The following is a 19,350-nucleotide window of genomic DNA, read 5'->3' on the forward strand; positions in this document are numbered from 1 at the left end:
CCAGCAAAGGTCCATCTAGTCAAAGCTATGGTTTTTCCAGTAGTCATGTATGGACGTGAGAGTTGGACCACAGAGAAAGCTGAGCACCGAAGAATTGATGCTTTTGAACTGTGGTATTGGAGAAGGCTCTTGAGAGTCTCTTGAACTGCAAGGAGATGAAATCAGTCCTGAATATCCATTGGAAGGACTGATGCTGAAGCTGAAACTCCAATACTTTGGCCACCTGATGCAAAGAACTGACTCAATGGAAAAGACCCTGGTGCTGGGAAAGATTGAAGGCAGGAGGAGAAGGGGATGACAGAGGATGAGATGGTTGGATGGCAACACCGACTCAATGGACGAGTTTGAGCAAGCTTCAGGAATTGGTAATGGACAGGGAAGCCTGGCATGCTGCAGTCCTTGAGGTAGCAGAGTCGGACACGACTAAGCAACTGAACTGAACTCTTGTCTTTAATAAAATTGTCCACTCTAAAAGCCCAGTGATAGGTTCTGTATGCCTTTCTCTAGTGAGTTATGTTTTGCTCTCTGGTCCCTCAATGGCCAGGTTAATGATGCTGTCTCTGACAGAAGATTGAATGGTCTACCACTGCCAGAAAAGCATCTCCTGGAATATTTTAATCTAATATGAATCCATAGAGTTTCGGTTTTTCCCTAAGAAGGTAAACAACCTTTTAAAGACAGACCTAGGAAGACTCTTCCTAGCTATGGTCACATGGGATCAGGATTTGTCCTTTGTACTCAATGAGTTCTTTCTGTGCTTATCAGGGTTGTCCTCATTTACTATCTTAACTATGAACTACTGAATAACAAAGTACATATGACCATTTGCGCTCTGCCTAGATATGCTTAAAAATGCTTTCTAAATTCCATATATATATGCATAAATGATATTTGTCTTTCTCTGACTTAGTATAAATGGCTTTAGGTTCTCTATGACAACGTAGAGAGGTGTGGAGGGAGGTAGGAGGGAGGTTTAAGAGGGAGAGGACATATGTCTTCCTATGGCTGATTCATGTTGGTGTATGACAGAAACCATCACAATATTGTAAAGTAATTATCCTCCAATTTAAAAAAAGCTATAAAATAAAAAATAAATAAAAATGCTTTCTGATCAGGATGGGATGAAACATATAGGTTTAAGAGCCATGTCTATAAATGACATTGAAAATATTTTTGCAATTGCTATTTTATCTACCAGTTTTCTGTTCCCGAAACTATAGATGAGAAACCCATAATCTGAAATTTATGCTCAAGTTTATGAGTTTTGATTACGTGTTCCAGGTGGATTGATTTGCAATACCACCTGTCTTAACTTAAAATAATGATACTGTTCCCCTGGATTTATATAACATCTTCTCCCAGGACACACCAGGTATACTCTGAGATTAGAATACCACATAATGTGTATGTTTGTATTTCTCATAAGTATTAAATGGACAGCATCCAAGAGGCATCTAAGGAGGAACAAGCTAGAAAAGTAGCCTAGATTGTTTCCCACAAACTGTGATAATCCAAACTCAGGCAAGATCAATGAGCTGCCGGGAAACAGGAAACAAACATTCCAAGCAGAAATATCTCAAGTAATAGCCAAAGGGATAAAGAAAACCACTGGCTGGATAAACTGTGATAAATGGCGGTGGTTTGTTTGTTTTTAAATTTTGTTCCTATGTGTAAGTCCCTCTTTGAGCAACAGTTTCTGTGTAATACAAGCCCTTTGTACTGTGTGACACTCCTGTCTGTGTGTATCTTCCAAAGATGGGGAGGGTGGAGTGAGGAGTCATCTTTTCTTCTTTAAACAGCTTTTTCTCACACTGTTTAGAACTTAACCAGTTGTGTGCATTCTCTTTCCAGTACTCCAGTTGTACACATTGCTGTCCACTTACTGCTCTGTATATGTGGGACGTGCAAACCCCCTGACACAAGCCCTCCTCGTGTTTGTACCATTTTTATACATCCCACCTCCCTCTTGGGTCGTTGTCCTCATCATCCCGAGGATCGCTGTGCTCCCCACATCTGCCTCTCCCCAAAAGCAGCCATCTTTGCCTTGGTGCTGAGTGAAATAACCAAGCCTCTGGGCTTCCTGTAACTTGCCTGCATGTTGATCCCATGTGATCTAAAATGCCTTTCACTTGGCTATTATACTTTAGAAGTGAAATGGTTTCAGTCATTTACAGGTAATTATCTGCAGAGATGAGCGGCTCATGCCATGCTGTTAACTCGTTAGTGGAATCTTTAAGGTGATGGTACCAAATGCTCCCACCTTTCTCATGGTGATCTGGGGAAAAGAGAGCTACTGCTAGCTAGATTTTCGGATAGTCTCATGGTTCCTCCTGAGGATATGTTAATCCTGAAGGTGACCTACTTGTCGACCCTCTCCAGAAAAGAGGTATCGGCTGTTCTTGCTTTTTTCTGCCCCTCTCCTTCACGGCCACAGCTGCTCCAGGGACAGGGAGTCCCTGAGCCACAGAGCTGGGACACAGCAGTGACACATGGAAGGTGAGTAATGCGCTAAGCAGGGACTCTTAAGTTTTGCCCACAAATCTCAGGTTGTTTTTCACCAGCCTCCCCGTCTCCCGCAGTCTCTTTTGGATGACAGGACTGCGGTTCTCCTCCCTTGGGCGCTTGTTCAACGTGAGTCTATCAGGTTTCTAAGTTGTGTTGTCCTGATTGTTCAGAGGGCAAAATCTGAAACTTGGTTGATTTACCAATGTAGTTTTTCCCCACATTACACGTACAGTTCTCCGTGTACCTATAGATAGTTCCCAATAATTAGAGGCAACATTTTTTACTGTTGCTGCCTGCTTTGTGGCTATATCACTGCATGTTAAAACAATATCTAGGGCTGCACATTAGAGAGAATTTTTTTTTATGCTCGTTCTCATTTTGAGGAAGAATAGGTTCTCAAGAGAATCCTCTCAGTTCTGTTTCTGGGACTCTGATAGGCACCAGGCATTATTGATTTCCATAGTCAGCCCAAGTCTGGGTCTCTTGATGGAGACCTTCTGATGGAGGCAAAGAGAAAAACACATATAAACCACACTAGAAATTGCTCATCACCTTTCACCTCCATGGCGTTTCCCAGTTAATAGCTCTTTACATATGACATGTACTGCTGTGGAATCCAGGGGGCTTCCAGTCCTTGATCTCAAGTAGGTCACTGTCTAGGTTAGGAGACAAGGAAGACACTGAAATAGTGAGCAGTTGTCCATTGTGGCCAATGCTAAGTGTCCAGTGAAATCTGAGAGGGCCCAGTTCACTGAAACACTCTTCTTAGCTGCAGAAGCCTTGGAACTTTGCTTACAGGAGAGTCTCTCCAGTTGATTCTTGCATATGAATATCTCCAAATCTCCCAACCCCAGGGAGTGGTGACCTGGGGGAATAGGATGCAGAAAGAGGTGTTTGGGATTAAGATATATCCACTACTATATATGAAATAGATAACCAACAGGGACCTACGATATAGCACAGGGAACTATACTCCATACTTTGTAATAGCCTATAAGGGAAAAGAATCTGAAAAAGAAAACACACACGTGTGTGTGTGTGTGTGTGTGTGTGTGTGTGTGTAACTGAATCACTTTGCTGTGTACCTGAAACTAACACAATATTGTAAATCGACTATCTTCAATTTGAAAAAATAAAATAAAAAAAGAAAGTGACGGTCCTGACACTATTCAGGGAAAGCCGGCTACTTGAGCTGGGCTTGCTGGTCCCTGGCTTTGATCTGGAGTCGTGTTCCCATGAGAGTTCTGCCCGCTCCTCCTCTGTCACATATGACAGGCTCCCCCCCCCCCCCGTTTGGTCCCATTTCAAGGGAAATGAGCTGTTTGTCCAGTCACCATCTCTAGGCTGTGTAAACAAGCAGATGGGCAATTAGTGGCTCTGTGAGGCTTTGGCCCGCCACGCCGCTGGCACCGATAGAGAACCATCCCTCATCTCTTGGACGACAGTCGAGCAGGCATGAGATAATGGGGACTGCCCAGCTTTCGAGATTTCTTCATGCTGTTTAGATTTCAGTCTTCGTGTCAAAATCCTATTGTTCAAGCATTTTTGGCAACAGCAACCACTGCCACTCAGCTAATTTGGGGGGGGGCGTCGGGGAGAATAATTTAGATTCTGTGGCCTTGATTTTTCTTTTTCTCATTAAGCCATTTTTTAACGAGCAGGAAATAGAGACATGGAGATCTGTAGGTAATATCGTTCCTTAATTAGCCAAACGCTGACAGAGAGGTCACCCAGTTGAGCACAGTTTACTTCTTGCTCCTTGAAGCCGCTATATGTGTGATGCTCGCAGACCAGAGGTTGGGGGAGTGTAGGGAGGATGGGACTAGGGCCTCCTGGGCTGCTTGGCTGCCCGTGGCCTTGTCAAACATGCAGTCAGGTCACTTTTAACCCCAGGGCTGCTGTCATTCATGTTTACTTGATAATTTCACTTTGGCCAGTGTGTTTCTTCTTGGATTCAAAATGCCCAGAGGCTTTGTGGAGGCTCCCCACCCCCCCCCCACCCCACAATTTACCATTTGTCTCTTCTTGAGGTGCACAGAAATCAGACACCGGTCCCTCGGTACCCAGGCCATCCTCAGCATGAGCCGATGGCGTTGTATTTCCTTTGTTCTTTCCCCAGACATTGGCATCACCTCCTCAGGTTTTTTTTCTTTCTCTCCTTCTGCTTTTAATTTTCTTTTCCCTCTTACCTCAGTTTTCTCTGCCTTCTTTCATAGCTTTCTGTTTTCTCTCTGCATCCCCCTCCCCTCTTATGTTTTTGGTTTCTGGTAACATGCTTTCCAGATTCTTTCTTATTCAGGAATCCCTATCTTGGCCCAGCATCATTCCAAACATTCTGGTCTTTTTTTTTTCTCACTGCTTGCAGCCTTACATTCATTCCTTTCCCAACCCTCCACTACCACCTCCTCAAACCTTTGAAGTCTTCAGACTAGGGGTGTCTCCGGGTCGTGCTGTGGTGTGTAGAGGGAACAAGGGCACTGGGCGACGTTTTCAGTGTGACGACTGTGAAAGTGACCATCTTGCCCCCATTTTGTCCTGCACATCTGCTCATGGGCAAGGAAGTCCTCTGTGACTGCTCGTAACTATTCTTTTCCAGTTGTTGAGCATTTATAGGCCTTACTGTGGGTAGGCCCTGAGAAAAAATGATGAATCAGGTATGAATTTCAGCTTCAAGGGCCCTGTAGCTTTAACACAAAATCTCACTCGACATTTCAACAGCATTGGGTAGAACTGAGCAACTCACGGTTTAGAAAATGCCTTCTTCTTTTTTTTTTTTTTTAGCTTACAGGCAGCATTCTCTTTTGTCCTCTTTCTATTGGGTTGGCCAAAAAGTTCTTTATGGAAGATGTCACTGAAAAATCTGAACAGGCTTTTTGGCCAACCTAATAATTCACGAATGCTCCTGGGTCTTCTATGCTGGTTCGTCATCTTCCTGATCTCTGAACTTCAGAGGACTTTACGACTTGGTCCATGGAGGTCTTCTCTCTCTAGCTCTGCTCACTGGTACCAAGTGATCGCATCAAGCCTTTAAATAGCTGTTATCTTTATTCTGATGGCTCACAAATTTATGTCTCTAGGCTATACCCCTCCTCTGGACTCCAGATTTGCATGTCTCATGGCTTGTTGATGTCTTCACTTGACCGCCAAGTAAGTGTCTCATAGCTGGTATCCAAAACCAAACTTTGATTTCCCACTCCACCCCATCGCCTTCAGACATCTGCTTTCCTCTAATAAATAGAACTGTCATTCTTCAAGATGTTGGAGCCAGAAATCTTGGACACTTAGACCCTTTTTGATCTCTCAATCAACAACCAATCCATCAGCAAACCCTGTCACCTCTTCCTTCAGAATATATCCAGAATCTGACAGCTCTCTATTTCTCCTGCTACCACATTGGTTCAAGCCATCATTCTTTCTTGTCTGGACTATTGTAATACTTAAAATTAAATGTAAGATTATCACTCATTGAAAAAAAAACAAAACCTTCCAGAGACTTTCCATTTTAATCATCATGAAATTCAGAGCCCTTATTAAACCCTTTGTCATCTGACTGCAGCCACCTCACTGTCCTCAGTTTTTATCATTCCTTGCCTTGTTCTTTTTAGCTCTAATGCCCTTAGCTTTCCTGCTGACCTTTGACCCTGGCCAGCATAGTCCTGGCCTGACCAGTTCCTTGGGCTGCAGGAAGTATCCTGGCTCTTCCTCTGGTCAGAATGCACTTCCTTCAAATATTCACATGGCTTGCCTCTCTCACTTCATTCTGGTCCTTGCACAAATTTTAAAGAGAATATCCTGGCAAAATGACAACTCTTCCGACCCTACTGTTCTCTCTTCTCATTTTTATGCTTTATATAGCTTCTTAGAACTTATCTGCATTCAAAATATGATGTGTTTCATTGTTTTCTGTTTGGTCCCATAAAATGTATGTTCCTTTAAGTCAGAGATTGTTCTGCTCATAACTAACAGTGCCTGTAAGCACCCTATGGATATTTTTGAATTAATGAAGAGAAGAGGTCCTTTCAAGAATGTGCATAAAAGGTGCCATGTAACTCAGAGGAGAGAGAAATCAGGAAAGAAGGTGGATTATGAGCTAAGAATTGATGTGTAGAACCTGAAGAATATTCCAGGGGGATTGGATTGACTCCAAGCAGCATATACAGATTGCAGTAAATAGATTCATCGTAGCTGGCACATTCTATACCCAGTGTCCCAGTTGCCCAGGAGCAATCAAGAGGCAAGGCAGTTCTAACCATGCTCCTAACCACTCTGCCCAAGGTACGCTTGTCTTGTTGAGGTCAGATTTCTGGTGAGCCAGTGCTAGACCCAAAGGAAGGTAACAAAGTAAGAGGCTGCTTGTGGAACTGGGAGACATTCTTGATATAATCACCTGCAGAATCACTTTGGGGATAGTGTGAGGAAGATACAAAGGAAGTAGATGAAGAGAAGCAGTAAAGATTGCATCCCCTGATAGAGATGGTTTGTAGTCATATAGTCTAAAAACTAAACTCAAAAATGATGCATTACAGCTGGATGGACCAGGAGTCTTCCATCTACCATCAACACCACCTCTGAGCTCCATTCCACTTTGAACTTTCCTTCCATTGAAACTCTTAAGTACTTGACTTCTTTGGGCATTTATGGTGGTTTCATTGCTAAGTCATGTCCAACTCTTGCGACCCTGTGGACTGTAGCCTGCCAGGTTCCTCTGTCCATGGGAGTTTCCAGGCAAGAATACTGGACTGGTTGCCGTTTCCTTCTCCAGGGGATCTTCCAGACTCAGGAATCGAACCCAAGTCTCCTGCATTGCAGGTGGATTCTTTATCAACTGAGCTATGGCATCTGTTTCTTTATAAAATGAAGATACTGGGATCCCAAAGGTCCCATCTAGCTTCACCATTCTATATATCTACCAGTAGTAGGAAACAAAGTTGGGAATTTTTGAAAAGTAGTAGAGGAGATGGAAAAATGTATCTAGATCATGAATAGTCTAGAATGCTAGGCTAAAATGTCTGTATTTGACCCTCTATGTGCTAGGGGGCCATTGAAGATTTAAGTAAGAAAGTGATGTGCTGAAAGCTTAGAAATAGAAAGATGATACTGGCCACATGTACAGTGACCTGGAGACAGGAGTGACAGTGACTAGAAGTAATGATTTAAGAAGCCCTGTGGTGGTTTAAGAGAAAAGTGACGCGGGTCTGGATTAGGATATATTTTATGAGGAAAGGTATGAGAAGTTGAATATGGACATTACAAAGGCCAGATCCCCAGGATTTAGGCACTGATTCAGTGTACAGTCCATGAAGGCAGAGCAGAGACCACCTCAGTTGTATTCACTACTGTATCCCCAACACTTGACATGTAACAAATAGACACTAAATATTTGTCAGTGAATGAATGTGAGTCATTGAATGTGGGAGGTTCAGATGACAGTGAGACTCAGCTTTAGTTGCAGAAAGAACAGAGTATCATGAAAATGAAAAAGTGAACTCTGAAAGATGAACTTGGCCCATACATCTTGATTTCACTCTGGGACATATTGGGAATATACCTGAATAATATGTCTAGCAGGTGATGGATACTTGAGTCTAGCACTTGTCAGTGGAAAAAAGTCACAGCAAAATACTGAGTTGTGAAGTTGTAATGAGGTTGAAAATGGAGAACGAAAGGAGAGAAAGAAAGCAGTGGAAGTAGGTTGCCTGTGGGAGGGCAGGCATCATACTATAAGAGATGTGCTAAGTTGTGTCCAGCTCTCTGCAACCCCATGGACTGTAGCCCACCAGGCTCCTCTGTCCATGAAATCTGCCAAGCAAGAATACTGGAGCGGGTTGCCATTTCCTATTCCAGGGGATTTTGCCAACCCAGGAATCAAACCCATGTCTCTGGCATCTCCTGCATTGGCAGGCAGATTCTTTACCTCTGCACCACCTGAGAAGCCCACCATAAGAGATAGGGGGGAAAAGAATGATACAACCTAAAGTAGTATATGACACTAAAGCTAAGGGAAGAAAAGTCCAAGGAGCTGGTATAAGCAGCGTGAACTATTGTAAAGAGGCTGAAGAGGATGAGTATGGAATGTCAACCAAAGCTAATCTACACATAAAGTGGATGGAGATGGGGGATCAGAAGTGGCCCTGGGGCAACAGATTTGCCACTGCAGGACTGAGGGTAGCTTGAGGAGGAGTCAGACCTCTGTGTTTAAATCACATCATTCCTTACTACTTCCATAGCCGTTTTCGTGTATCCTGGTCAACCACATGTTTATGTCAGACCCAAGCTTGCCCAGAAGACTGTCTCTCCACTTGGAGAGAGAAATAAATCTCAACACCTACTTTTTACAATGTTAAAGCATTTGTCTACTACTGTTGTGTTATTTTCCAGCCCGGGCCAGGGGGGTTGTGGGGAGAGCAAACCAAGTTGCCATTTTGATTTAGTTTTGTGAGTGCTCTCTTCTGTGAGGGCTTAGTAGGGGATTAGAAAGGCATGAAGTGTTCTGGAGCATCGCCCTGCAGCCTGGGCATTGGCTGCACCCTGTCATTGCTCATCCTGTCCCCACAGTACCCTAGCACAGCAGGACCTACTCAGCTCTTCTGCTTCTCATGTTGCTTTATCATCAGAATTTCTCTTCTTTTTAATTGATGTATAGTTGATGTAGAATTATATAAGTTATAAGTGTACAATACAGAGATTCACAATTTTTAAAGGATATTCTCCCTTTATAGTTATTATGGGGTTTCTCTGCTAGCTCAGCTGTCAAGAATCTGCCTGCCAGTGCAGGAGAGAGGAGCTTGATTCCTGGGTCGGGAAGATCATCCCCCTGAAGTAGGAAATGGCAACCCACTCCAGTATTCTTGCCTGGAGAATTCCATGGACAGACAGGCCTGGCAGGCTACAATCCATGGGGTTGGGAAAGAGTCAGACATGACTTAGTGACTAAAAACAAAAATAACAAACAAAATAGTTTTTATAAAGTAATTGGCTATATTCCCTGTGTTGTACAATATATGCTTGTAGCTCATTTTATACCTAATAATTTGTACCTCCAAATCCCATATCCCTATCATGCTCCTCTCCACTTCCCTCTCCCCACTGGTAACCACTAGTTTGTTCTCTATATCTGCATCTGTTTCTTTTTTTGTTGTTTTGTTCACTAGTTTGTTGTATTTTTTAGATTCCACATGTAAGTGATATGCGATGTTTGTCTTTCTCTGTCTGATTTACATTACTTAGCATAATGCCCTCCAGGTGCATCCATGTTGCTTCAAATGGCAACTTTTAGTTCTTTTATGGCTGAATAATATTCCACTGTGTGTGTATTATGTGTGTAACCCACATCTTCTTTACCCGTTCATATGTTGATGGACACTTGGGTTACTTCCAGATCTTAGCAGCTGTAAATAATGCCACTGTGAACACTAGGGTGTATGCATCCTTTGGAATTAGCGTTTTGGGGATTTTTTGGATATATACCCAGGAGTGGAATTGCTGGACCATAGTTCTGGGGCTTCCCAGATGGCACTAGTGGTAAAGAACCCACCTGCCAATGCAGGAAAGTAAGAGACATGGGTTCGATCCCTGGGTCAGGAAGATCCCCTTGGGGAGGGCATGGTAACCTACTCCAGTTATCTTGCCTGGAGAATCCCATGGACAGAGGAGCCTGGAGAGTTACATTCTGTAGGATTGCAAAGAGTCAGACACGACTGAAGTGACTGAGCACGCACACATACACATGGTAGTTCTCTATTCAGTGTTTTGAGGAACCTCGGTACTGTTTTCCCTAGTGGCTGCACCATGGAAATTTACATTCCTTCCAACAGTGTACAAAGGTTCCCTTTTCTTCACACCCTCCCCAGCATTTGTTATTTTTGTGTTCGTTTCGGTGACAGCCATTCTGACAGGTGTGAGGTGATATTGTAGTTTTGATTTGCATTTCTCTGATGGTGATTGCAGCCATGAAATTAAAAGACACTTACTCCTTGGAAGGAAAGTTATGACCAACCTAGACAACATATTAAAAAGCAGAGACATTACTCTGCCAACAAAGGTCCGTCTAGTCAAGGCTATGGTTTTTCCAGTAGTCATGTATGGATGTGAGAGTTGGACTGTAAAGAAAGCTGAGCGCTGAAGAATTGATGCCTTTGAACTGTGGTGTTGGAGAAGAGTCTTGAGAGTCCCTTGGACTGCAAGGAGATCCAACCAGTCCATCCTAAAAGAGATCAGTCCTGGGTGTTTATTGGAAGGACTGATGTTGAAGCTGAAACTCCAATCCTTTGGCCACCTCATGTGAAGAGTTGACTCATTGGAAAAGACCCTGATGCTGGGAAGGACTGGGGGCAGGAGGAGAAGGGGACGACAGAGGATGAGATGGCTGAATCGCATCACCGACTCGATGGACATGAGTTTGGGTAAACTCCGGGAGTTGGTGACGGACAGGGAGGCCTGGTGTGCTGCGGTTCATGGGTTCGCAAAGAGTCAGATACGACTGAGCGACTGAACTGAACTGAACTGATGGTTAGTGATGTTGAACATCTCAGGTGCCTGTTGGCCATCTACATTTCCTCTTTGAAGAACTGTCTATTCAGTTCTCCATCAGTATTTCTGAGGTGGCTAAAAGCTTGAAACTTTCTTATTAAGTGTACAATAAAGAGACCAGGAGAGAGGTGTCTCAAACAATGGGTGTGTCATCTTCTTTACCAAACAATAGATATAGTTTTATTTTCACTAAGTCCAAAGTTTGTGATCTGGCCGTTTGTAATGTTGAATCCAAAAGTAAGGAAGAAAGAGTTGCTGAAGTAAAGCTAAGTTAGAGTATGAATTATTGTTGCTATAAATTACAATAAGTAGAACCAGTGAAATGGGAGAAGATGTGAACATTACTCCTCAAAAAAAAAAACAAAAAACAGTGAACAGAATAGCATGTGAAAAGCTTTGTTTTCTCTTTCCATCATTTTGCAAGTTTCACTTTATTCCTTCCCCCTTTACACCAGACAGACTTTTACCACTGGGAATCCTCCTTGTCTGTGTCCCAAGGTTATCTGAACACCAAGGTCACACTTAAGAAGGAAAGGTTATCAACTCAGGGGGATTGAAATAGGAGTCCTGTGGAATTACCCATAACATCTATTTGAAAACAAAACCCTTGCAAACCATCACATCATGGAAATCACAGCCCATGATGAGAAAACTGCCAAGTTTTTTGAGGTTGCAACTTAGGCCACACAAACAAAAATGTGTCTGCGTCTCCAAGTGACTCTGGTTTGGAAACTGGAAGAATAGGGCATTCAATCAGCCTTCCGCGCAGGATCTCTAGTACTTTCCCCACTTCCGGTGGCAGAAACCTGGTTGGTGGTCTGAGCCAGGAAGTAAAGTGATATTTCAGTTTGGGAGAGAAAAATAATTCTAAGTTTACTGTTTTAGAGTCATGATTTAGAAAAAATAAACCCAAAGAAGGGATGCCTTTTATTTAAAGTCAGTCAACTTACATTTTCCCTGAATGATTTGCTTCCCTTGTGCTTGAGTGTCTGTGATTACGTGGTAAGGACCTGACATGCATCCCAGTCAGGCTGGTTGACATCTGTGTGTTTTGCCCTCTCCTCCAGTTCTTCATGGGCTTCCCAGCACCCATGGATTTTAGGAAAAAAGGGAATGGATTCCCTGATTCTACTCTGCTTCCAAACCAATCCTACATAATTCAGATTCTCAGGCTTGAATTAAGGTAATGCCTTTCCTATGAGGATGCCCAAAAGCCACAGTACCAACTGCATGGCAACTTTGTATACAGCAAAACTTCTGAGTATTTTTGGTACCAGTGTTATCATTTTGAACAGTTTAAATGAGTAAAAGCTTCAGACTTCTCTATGCAATGACTATGAGACCCCTGTCCTAACATTAACAAGGTAATCAGTGATGACCACCATTCTGCCTTTGAATGGTTCTTCAGGATCAGTTGTTGTTCAGTCACTAAGTCGTGTCTGACTCTGCAGCCCCATAGGCTGCAGCATGCCAGGCTTCCCTGTCCTTCACTATCTCCCAGAGCTTGCTCATACTCATGTCTGTTGAGTTGGTGATGCCATCTGGCCATTTCATCCTCTGTCATCCCCTTCTCCTCCTGCCTTCATTCTTTCCCAGCATCAGGGTCTTTTCCAGTGAGTCAGCTCTTTGCATCAAGTGGCCAAAGTATTGGAGCTTCAGCTTCAGCCTCAGTCCTTCCAGTGAATATTCAGGGTTGATTTCCTTTAGGATTGACTGGTTTGATCTCCTTGCTGACCAAGGGACCCTCAGGAGTTTTCTCCAACACCATCAATTCTTTGGCACTCAGCCTTCTTTATGGTCCAGCTCTCACATCCATGCATGACTACTGGAAAAACCATAGCTTTGACTATACAATAGAAAGATGCAAGAGTGTTTTTTAGAGAGAGGTGCTACCTGGATTACCTTATCTGCTTATGCTGCTGCCTTTTCTTTAAAGAAAAAAAAAAGAGGGGGGGTGGGTTAAAATAACAATGATGGGAGTGGGAGAGGGCCACGAGGGAAGTGAATTTCAGACATATTTGGGAGAGAGGGGGAACCAGCTAAGTAGAGCCCAAGTAGTGGCAGTTGGGTTTCTTTGGGGTAACTAATAATAATCTTGATTTGAGCCTTTGGCTTCAGTGTTTGTTGATTTGTTTTGTATAGCTTTTCTCTTTGAAGCAGTCTGAAATAAAAAGGTAAGGGAGCAGAATTGATATAGGATGAGAAACATATCTGTATATGATTAAGGTCTCACTTTCTCAGTTTGCTACTACCAAACCCCAGTGGAAGCCAAAGCCAAGTCGGGGGAGGAGATGATTCAGATGAGTTAGGCAGCTTCATCAGTGTGTTGGTCAAGGGTCAGAGGCTCCTGAGCGGGACTCAAGATCATGGCTGATGTGGTGTCAATATAACTTTTCTAGTTTTCCTGTAGGAAAAAAAAAAAAAAGGAATTGAAGGAGAGGAGTTGACCATCTAAGGGTTTAATTTGGTTTTCAGCAGAGATGGCAAAACAGGTATGCTGGGGTCTAGGCACATGCCTGGAAAATCCCATGGACAGAGGAGCCTGGTAGGCTGCAGTCCATGGGGTCGCTAAGAGTCGGACATGACTGAGCGACTTCACTTTCACTTTTCCCTTTCATGCACTGGAGAAGGAAATGGCGGCCCACTCCAGTGTTCTTGCCTGGAGAATCCCAGGGACGGCGGAGCCTGGTCGGCTGCCGTCTATGGGGTGGCACAGAGTCGGACACGACTGAAGCGACTTAGCAGCAGCAGCAGCAGGCACGACTAACAGAGCTAAAACTGGGTTGGGAATAAATCTCTGGAGGTTCTAAGAGCCAGGAAAACATGGGAAAGTTCAGAGAGGAGATTACAGAGGGTTTTCACTCTCAAAATACTGCTACAGCGTGAGAAGTATCTGTTTCTTAGTATAAGATCTGGGCTTATGAAGAAACTTGAGAAAATGAGAATGGAGGAAGAAAATTCATATCTAATTAAATGAAGATGCCCACATTTCTTTCCTTACTGATTTCAGAGGATGAACTTGAGTTAGGCCTTTAATATGGTTAAAGTCTAAGATTATTCACCGAAAGTTTTTTGTTTTCTCTTTTTTTAAACAGTTCCTTTATCACATTACACAGAGAAGTATGAAAATTCTGCTTTGTACTAACTTCCATAAAGAAGATCTGGAGACCTTCAGAAAGGAGATGGTCAGATAATTCATCAGGTTTTAGAGAAAGATTCAAACTCATTAATCGTTTTAACTCAAGAATAGTTATACAGCAAAGTCCATTACACCTTTAGATCATTGATGTGGGTAGCAAACCATTCTCTGAACTATGGTATCATCTCTTCTCTAGGGTAATTTCAGAGCATATTGGATGATCTGGATCAGAAGGTTCACTTCTTCTGCCCTTGGCTTTCAAGGCTGTTTTGGCTTTCTGGGGGTCTTCTGCATCATTAATATGGGATATGTCCCACATTTCCAGGTGAACCCCTTACAAAACAGCCAGTGTTTCAAAAGCCATTCCTGTAACCCAAGTCTTTTCCTCACCATCAGTTACACTACCTGAAGACTCAAACTTATCTTTTCCTCACTATGTCTTTTCTACTTATCCCCTAAGAGAAGAATTATAGAGTAGGATTGTTCTTGAAGGGGTAGCAGCCATTAGAGGAATGACAAAGTAATGTTTTAGAAGGAAAACAGAATCAAGGCAAAGCAATATGTCCCTTGCCTTTTCTCCCATTGACCAATCTAAATGTAATAAATTGCTTTACCTTCTGCTTTACACACACACACACACACACACACACACACACACACAGAAAGCATCCCATATTCAGGTAACTGAAACAGAATTGAGAGATGGACAAACGGAATCTTTAGCAAATGACTTACTTACCATTAAGCCTCGAATTATCAGCAGTTTTAAACACTGATTGAGTCATCCTCTCAAAAAGGCCTCCCCTTAGCTTTGAAAATATTCACATTATCATCTCAACAGCCACCACTGTGAAACCCCTCTCCACACTGAAATACAGTGAAGAAAATTTAGGGAAGCCATAGAGGAACAATAGTTCCTTTACAAATTGCTGTACATCAGAAGAAAAGCTGAGGCAGGCATATAGTATTTTATTTTATACACCACAAACAGACAAACAACCCCCAGACTTGCAATCCAGAGTTAACAAAAGCATTAAATCCATCGGGCTTTGAGAAGGGGCAATGTTTTTTCATATTTCTCCTCTGCTACCATTATTTACATAACAAATCACTGCAAAATGCAATCATGTCAGATGTTGGAAATAAACTCTTTGGGGTATAGCTATTTTTAAACAACCCATAGTTGTAGGGATGTTTTAAAAACATGCAAAAGCTGAGTTTGTGTTTTAAATTGTAAGTGGTCTCAGGAACTCTTGATATTGTTAGGCTAACCTATGGAACAGAAAAACTTTTTCAACAGACCCCAAATCCCTCAGGAATGATGTTGTTTTAAAGAGTTTCAAAAATTCAAGTTGGCCATAAATTGAGGTCCGGCATTTCCAGATAGGTACATGGAGATCCCTGGTGCTGGTTTTTCCTGCATTGCAGAGTATTGAACTTCTCTTGGGAATGTATTCAAAACATTTCCCCACCAGGAGATTGTATTTACTGACACCAGGAACCAGCCTCCCTTCCCTACCCCCTTCTTCACCCACCAGGGAATCAGAAGTCAGTAAGAAGAACTGCTGCATTCTTGGGGATTATTTGCATGAGTGGATTATTTGCGTCATTCTCTGAGAGGTTATATTCATGGTCTCTGTTCCACTTGTCCAAGCTTACTGCTCCCACAAAAGATTTTTCCTCTAGTCTACTGAGTCCCATGCTTGTCCCCATGACCCCTGCAACACCTGACACCCACACCAACACACACCCACATCAGCCTCTCTTCCTCTTCAGCCTCATCTAGGCATTTGCTCATGAAGAAATAGAAGCTTCAGCCTGAGCCTGGAGGCATAGCTCTGTTTTTCTGCTTCCTTACCTTCCAAAACTCACTCTCAGGTCCTCCCTCTCCTATAGAAACTTCCCAAGCTCCTCTGATATTTGTGATATATTATTAAGAATAATAGGAATAATATTAACTAACATTTATTTAATTCTCTCATCCTAGATTTGATATTAACTGTAGTCTCTTCTAGTTCTCATTTAAAAAGAGCTAGTATTAAGTCCATTTTACAAATGAGGAAACTGAGCTCAGACAAGCCAGGTTTGTTTGATGTCAAAGGAGGACCCCAGTGAGGACAACTTAAGAATTCAGTGTAGGGGTTTGCTAGCTTGGACTGGAGGGGTCAAGCAAAAAGAGAGAGAAAACAGAGATGAGGAAGTATGTGGATGGTTAGTATCTTCCCACCACTGAGGTCTCAGACCTTTGAGAGCTGGATCTACATGTAGAACCTGATTTTATATGCCAGCAACAGAAAAGTTGTAACTATTTTCATCACTCATGGATCCCAGCTTTTAAGCAGATGAAAGGATGATTTACATGGACTGGCAGGGGTCTAAGGATCCTTATTGCTTTTGTAAGCTGAGACAATAGGCCCAGTCCATAACACAGCAAATAAGGTGTCTTGGAATGTGATTGCATCCATCTGCTTTCAGCTTATGCAATACAGGCACACACACACACCAAAAAAGAAAAAAAAAAAACCAGTCCCAGGAAACTGACTTCAGAGAAGGCATAGTCTGCTGACTTGGTTCCCACCAGTCTTCCCTAGTAGCCATGTATGGAGTTCTTAATATTAATGAAAGTATTAGATTAGAAAGAAATTGTCATTCTTAGAAAATAATTCCCCACTCCCTTTTCCCAGAACCTGTGTTATTCACCAGCTAGAAACACTAGCAGCTGGAAAGTAGTAAATGGTTCACCTAGTCCTCCTGGTTCCTTGCTCTGAAGAGCCAGGGGTTGACAGAACTTGCACCTCAGTGTCTTTTTTAACTTAGTGGGAAGAATTGATGAGTCTCCTAAATTGTGTAGTTTTAGACTAGATGTTGCATAACAAGTTTTTGTTCTGGGATATTTGACTAGTTACATCAATACTAAGAGTAAACCTTGAGGAAGCAAAGAAGTTTTCTTCAATTTGACTGGAGTTCTGTTGCCCTCCTTGTGTTCTTGCAAATTGTGTTTTGAGTTTGTGACCACATGGCAAACTGTTGGTATAAGAAAGTAATTACTGGCATGCTTGCCATCATCCACCAGGCCTTTCCTCTAAGGGACGACAGAACATTTGATGCGCAGCACATGTATAAAAGAGGTTTGCTTTAGGTCACCTCCCAAGAAATATTAAGTTTTACCTGTCCAGTTCCCTCTTCACTGGAAATGCCATCAAGTAGCATAGGGAGGAATTCTGAAATCCTTAAAGACCAAAATAAAATTGTGAAATTGTTCCCTTTATTGTGTTGATATTCCTAGTAGTCAGAGAACATGCTTTCCCTCCCCAGAATGTTATTAGGTTACTGAAAAATTGTGGTTTGGTTAGGAGGGAGCATGAGCCAAGTGGTAGACCTAAATCCCTCCTTTTATCTGAGAATCGTGACACTATTGTAACCACAAATATTTATCTTTGATTCTCAGAGGAGACGGCTAGCCTCTTTGGATCATACTCTGCAGAATTCAATCGATGCTGAGGAACTGTTGTCCAATTTGTTAGATCTTGCAGCCAGACTAGACTCCGTTCACTATTGCACAAACAGTAGAAAGAAAATCCTAAATGATAAAAAGTTAAGACATCATTTTTGTTGTTGACTACATTCACTTAGAGAATTGAATTTCCCTTTGGATGACTTCTGGTGATCAAAATTTACCAAATGAAAAATAAGAAATAAGAAGAATCCTGACTTTGTTCAGGAAAGCAGTAAAAGAACAATGGAAAGGATGCCTCATACTAGGTTTTATAATATCATTCTGCATCCTGATTTTTCATTCAGGATTGTTTTAAAAATCTATCTATATTAGTAAATACAGATTTAATTCTTTTAACTGCTGTGGACTAATTCCAGTGAGTGAATGAACCACATTTTATTTATCCACAGCCCTCTCCCTTTCTGTCATAAAGTCAGTCACATCCATCTGGAACTTCACTATAAAAAAGAGCCAGGAATTTGTATATCCCTTCTTCCTATTCACTGGGACTTTGGGAAAATAAACAAGATAATAGCATGAAATGAATAAGACTCTTTAGTTATGAAGTGGTACAAACATTAAAACTAATTCTGTGTTCGTATACATTGTGTTTTACGTTTGGAAAAAAAAGATTCCTCAAGTATTCTTTTTTCCTATTTGAATAGTGTAATCGCTGTCATCCCTATGTGAAAGTGATGGGAATGTAAAATTAGATAATTGTGATTAGCAAGGACCTTAGGGCCATAAACTCAGCCCAAAATAATACTGCTGGGACCCAAGGACAGTGATTTTGTGGCTCATAAATGGTAGTATAAGCAGTTGAGTGGATGAGGTCCAGGATTCTCCTTGGTCCCTCGATGGACAGTAATGTTGCTTGGGCCATAATTTTCCATCTTTCTTCTTGGAAAGATTGACTACAGGCCACTCAGTAAAGTGAACCTTGGAAATAAGACTTCTGCCTCACACCATTTATTCACAAAAGAGAGCTATAAAAATAAACACAAACCCAGAATCTAATGGAGATATGGCAACAAGCCTGAGGCAAATGCCATGCCTTCAGCCTCTCTCTTCATTCTCTTCTTACTTTTATTTAGCTTTAGGAGAGAGCAAATGCATTTGTTATAGGCAGACATCTGGGTTTTCTGAACTTGTTTCTCTAGAAAGTGGTTGAAAGAGATAAGAATGAGTAACTTTGGAAAGTGCTGGCGCTAAGATGGCTGGGATGGGTGTACAGAATAGTATTTCTATGTGTGTTCACGCTCAGTCACTTCAGTTGTGTCCAACTCTTTGCGACCCTATAGATTGTAGCCCGCCAGGCTCCTCTGTTCATTTTTCAGGCAAGAATACTGGAGTGGGTTGCCATTGCCTTCTCTAGGGAAGGCTTAGAAGAGTTTATCAAATGAAAATGACATGACTGCATTTGTGTTTTAAAAGATGATCCAGATTGCTCTGTGGAAAATAAATGAAAGAAGCAAGAATAGATATAAGATTGCAGAAGTAACTCAGGTGACAAACAACAGCCCTGTGGACAGGAATGGTGGAAGTTGAGATGGAAAGATAGGGATGAATTAAAGATATGTGCTGGCCATAGAAAAGACAGGGATTTGACAACAATTTCAGCCTTGGAGCAGAGGGAGGAGCCAAAAATTATTCTCAGGTTTTGATCACCTTCAAGAATGGT

General features: G+C 42.2%; 1 protein-coding gene across 27 annotated transcripts in view; it reads left to right on the forward strand.

Moving 5' to 3' along the window:
* Window positions 1-19,350, forward strand: part of FMN1 (formin 1) — a 487,763-nt gene that overhangs the window by 403,831 nt on the left and 64,582 nt on the right. For 2 of the 27 annotated variants that reach the window (XR_014058703.1, XR_014058702.1), the window contains one exon: window positions 5,583-5,652. The exons of the other annotated variants lie outside the window; for them this stretch is intronic. The gene's annotated coding sequence lies outside the window, so the exon portion shown is untranslated. The remainder of the gene's footprint in view (window positions 1-5,582; window positions 5,653-19,350) is intronic. 27 annotated transcript variants of the gene reach the window in all.

This window comes from Giraffa tippelskirchi, chromosome 7 (assembly GCF_054371585.1).
Source record: "Giraffa tippelskirchi isolate mGirTip1 chromosome 7, T2T-mGirTip1v1.2.pri, whole genome shotgun sequence".
Classification (NCBI taxonomy): domain Eukaryota; kingdom Metazoa; phylum Chordata; class Mammalia; order Artiodactyla; family Giraffidae; genus Giraffa; species Giraffa tippelskirchi.